Genomic DNA, 5,191 nt, shown 5'->3' on the forward strand with positions numbered 1-5,191 from the left:
TGTATACGTGTCTTTTTGACATTTGGCAAACACATACATCTGCAATAATGCTATTCTAAGTAATTGTATTGCAGAAATGTGTAAGAAAGGACAGTAGTGGCAGACGTGTCTGTAACAATACCCCTTCAGGGGTTATAGTGTGCGTCGTAAGATTATCCCTATAATTTTTCAATAGTCAAGTCTCTTGTTCTGACAGTGTCGCAAGGTGGAATAAATAGTTCATTTTCTCGTCCCCCTGAGGGTAAGGTTAAGAGAGGCATCTCTTTTAGTGATCTGGTACTTGAGTATATTTATCATTAACAGAATGGGTTAATACTCAAGCTTAAGCACAATTTTGGATTGTCTTCTATTTTTCTAACCTTTTTCATCGGCCAATAGTGAAGCCTAGTAAATATAGTTTAATCCAATATACATGCATGTATTTTTAAGATCCTTGTTTGTTACCCCACAATAGCCAGGACAATATAGATCTCATCTTTACATTAAATACGTGTATTCATGTAAACGCCCTTGGTCTTCTACTTATCTGTGACAAGGAAACAACTGAAGATTTCAGAACTAGTTCAGTTAAATTTGGAGCTTTTATCAAGTTTAAAAATAATACCTTTCGTAATACTGCATAGATTTTTTAAAACGCTCTGTTTTTCTTCTATGTGAGAAAGGAATGTACATGTACCTGTCTTTATATTTAAGTAGGCTAATTAAACCACGTGCATTGTATTTCCAGTTACAAGGTCAACCATCTCAAGTCAAGTGATTTAAATGTAGCTTATAACTTTAAAATGTCAGTTTGATGTAAAATATAATATGTTTACTGTTTTTTGTTTTTGTTTTTTGTTTTTTGTTTTTTTTTTTTTTTTGCTCAGCTTATCACTCTCGTTTATTGTCAAAAATGTTCTCCATTGTCGGATACCCACGGGTGATCTCGTCTTTTACTCATCACCCGTAGGAAAACTCGTCGAAAAATCGTCCTAAGTAATTAATATGTGCAGGCCATTTGATTGGATGCTCACAGAGTTGCGATGGCAAATCAACAAATCAAAGTTTACGTTACGTATGTTCGGCAATGACAAAAACTTTTCCGTAGTTAATACACAGATTGCAAAGGAATCCACTCACCAGTGCATTTCGCAGTTTGAGAAAGGCATTCCTATGTAATTTTGTACTGGTATTTGATGTAAGTGACCTGTACAATTTGTCTTTAATCGTTTTAAAACAAAATTTGCACCTTTTAACCAGCGTCAACATATTAAGCATAAATAGCAAACTAATAAAAGTATTTTTAAATTTCGAATCTTCTGATTGGCTGTCTATAATCAACAAATTTGCATATTTTACGACGATATTTCGGCGAGTTTGCCCACGGATGATGAGTAAGACGAGATCACCCGTGGGTATCCGACGATGAATGTTCCCATGCCTTCTATAATTTAGTTTGAAAGCTTATACATGTACAAAAGCGCAATACTCCGCTGTAATCATACGTGAAATACTAGCAATTAACATGTTATAGACTACATAATTCTGTTGTTTTTTTTTTTCAACAAGTCTTTTTGTTTCTTTATAAATTCTTTTTTCAATATTTAAAAAAAATAAACTATGTTCATTGATTATGTTAATTTAAGTAGTGAGGTATTACAGAATATGTTTCTTATCTATATTTAAAGTACGGGTTTTTTACTGGTTATCATCCGAGAAAAATGTGAAAATTACGTACATTGCTCATTTGGGATTATTATGCAGTATATATTTTAGATATATAACGTAAAGTGTTCTTTCAAAATTTAAAATTCCTAACAACATACACTTTACCTGACGTATAAATCATCAAAGTCTGTACTTTCTACTTTAATCCATACAGAATGAACATAAATCTTTGCGGTTTCAATACGGTTTTCAGTCTTTTACTCTCCGTTGGTCAAAAGTTTGTCTATGTCTCCTGTTCATTACACAATTGACTATACCAAACTTTGCTTTGAGAGTTGTTGAAGAAAACAAAAATTAAAATGATACCTTTATTCAATGGTATAAGTCATCCATCAATGGAAAAGTTTCTCTGTGTTGATAGTGTATCTTAATATGTACTTTTAAACTAATACACAGGCCCGTAGAAAGCAATTCAGTTAGGAGTCGAGGGAACACAACCAAACAGTTTAGGTGAGCACTACCAAGGAAAAATTCCTAGACAAGCCTTGACAAGCAAAAAACAAACAAGCAAACAAACAAAAAAAGTTTTATAGAGGGGCACATCATAATGTATCTCTTTTTTTCTATTGTATATACAATACGTCAGCAAACTTATTGGGGGACACGTCCAATACAGCCATATGTTACATATAAACACAGAGCATTAAACATTACTGTATTTCTTTGAATTTCTTTGAAGTAATGATTTACAAGTTCAATATCTTCGGTGAGTAATGTATATATAAGTATTAAATTTCTCATTATACATGCATTCAATAGACGTAGCAGTCCTATGAATTTGACACGGGATTTATATTCGTATAAAATTTAGAAAATTAACATATATATAACACTCTACACATAATATACTACGGAAGTGTTTCATATATGTTTTATAAGCATCTGAGACGTAAAAGTAATATAGTAATGCCAATGATATGACAACTTAAGATAACAAAAGAGAAGGATAGAAGAACAGGAATTCCAAAGCACAATTAAAAAGAATATATCCATCACATTTAAGTTCCCTCTACGATCAGGTGATGTTGAAACATCTCTTACGAAAGTAAAGGAAATAATTTCTTGAGCTGCCTTAAATCTCGGTACTAGTCCTTCTGGTTTCTATAAACACAATCTACATGAAGGGAGTTTTAAAAATCTTTGTGTGTTTTGTTTTTTTTTTCTTTCTCATATGTAAGAAAATATTAGTCATCGAAGCTGAAAGGATCTGCAATGTGAATTACATGTATAATGTTAGTCATCGTATCGTGAATAAAACATAGTTATAAGCACGGCATTCGATATTTATATTGTCATAAAAATAAATTATAACAATTAACATGCTGAAATGTATCTCTGTCAGATGGGGAAGTACTTTTATTTGGGAATGATATCTACAACTCATATTCATACATGTACAGATGTCTCATTTTAGTGGCCTCAGGATAATTTATCACCCTCCAATCGTTTTGACTAAAGATGTTCTATATGGCACATGTTCTAAACGTGCATGATAATTCGTTTTTATCATCCCTAAATAGGTCATCAAATTATCAACTTATGAAACCCTACAAGTAAACAGAACTCAATGGGACAAAAATTGTATCTGAGTCACGCTGTGTTTTCCTATAATATTTCTATCAAAGGACAAGGGCATTTAATGCACCAAAAAAGTTTTATTTTTGTACATGGACAATAATACACGAGGAATGAAATCTATCAACTAGAACAAGAATGAATGCTGTTATGACATTTTTCGGTTTTCTTTTCACAACAATTTCCTTTAATTTTCTTATCATATAATTACACTCTGTTTATTCTACCATAAAAAAGTATTTCATATACAATCACACAGCGTTTAGTAATTGTGTCTCGGTGTATAGTTTTCTTTGTTGTGACTAGGAAGAGAAATTACTAATAAATGTAACCCCATGCAACGTTGTTCAAAATATTGAAAGTGGGAATGACGGTGCTTATCCATAGCTTGATTGTAAAATAGGCCCAGTTTGTGTTTCTAAGACATTATTAAGTGCTCGATAGCAATTTTCCAGTGAATAATTTTGCTGTGTTTATATTTCGATTTCAGCGAAAGAGGAAGTAGATTTTCCATGAATACATTTAAACTTATTTATAGTGCCATGTAATCATTTACAGAAAATCGATATCAATCAAAGGTATACAACTTCAATATCTCTGTTATAACACAAAACAAAACATGAAAAAAAGAAATTAATACGATACTCAGTTCAACTACATAAATGGGGGTAACTTTTTATAACCCCTTCCCCAAATAAGGATGCAGATTACAAATACTACTACACTTGCCACAATATGTGAACAACTTTTTACTGTAGATCGTTCCTGATTGGTAGATGTATAAAATGGTTGTTCATCAATCGGACATATAATATTTTACTAAGGGTAGACATTTTTTTTACAGAAAGTAAGAAACAAGTGTCTGTGATACAAACAACCAAAATTTAATCAATTTTTCTTAATATTCTGACCCAACCAGAAAGATGGAGAACTAATGCAGCAGGGCTGACTTATAAAAGTGTATCAATTACATGTATGTCTACTTTAAAAGATAGGCTTTAATCATTATAAAACATATGATATATTAAATTCAATAATGTTTGCTACAATTAATTTATAATTAAATAGTCTGCAGAATGAATTCCCTTGGTTTAACATAGTGTATGGGAACTCATCACATCTATTCAAATACATGTATTTGTACCTATTTTCAGATATGTGTACCAATCTCAGTTCAAATCATTTGTAACTATCTTCAAATGAATTGAAGGTCTATAAGTTTAATTCAATTGTACCTACCTTTAACAGGCCCGTAGCAATGGTTTCTAATGGGGGAGCTTCCCAAAAGAGTCTGACAAGCAAACAAAAAAAAACAAACAAACAAACAAAGACTGACCAGAAAGGGGGGGGGGGCACTTTTCATAATAATAAGTCGAGCTAAAAAAAAAAAAGAAGAAGAAGAAAGAAAACTTCTTAACTGTCCCAAACCTGCACAATTTGCCAGTGCTCGAACTTGTAACAACAACAACAAAAAAGAGGGGCAACCAGCATCTAAATAAAAATTTACTATAGCAAAATACTATACTGCGAAAAAAAGGGTGGGGGGCACCCCACCCGGCGTTTTACGGACCTGTTTAAAGAGACACGGTGACCACGCAAAAACGGAAAAATTTACAAAGTAGAATTTTTGCATGGCGCATGCAAATTTTGTTCATTTCTTGAAAAGTTCAGATTTCATAACCTAAAAGATGGATACTGGAGTGTTGTTTTTTTGTTGTTGTTGTTGTTGTTGTTTTTTTTTTTTTTTTGGTCTGGCCCAAGACGAAAATATTCCTTTACTCTTTCCTTCTTAATCATGTTAATGTCCGCGTACGCAGTAAAAAAAAAGAACATATTTATATAAATTAACATATAGTTCATTTTGACCGGGTACAATTTACATTGGTACAATTAGAGACGATACCTATGT

This window comes from Saccostrea echinata, unplaced genomic scaffold, assembly GCF_033153115.1.
Source record: "Saccostrea echinata isolate AGI-Se365-2 ecotype Australia unplaced genomic scaffold, CSIRO_AGI_Sech_v1 ptg000047l, whole genome shotgun sequence".
Lineage (NCBI taxonomy): Eukaryota > Metazoa > Mollusca > Bivalvia > Ostreida > Ostreidae > Saccostrea > Saccostrea echinata.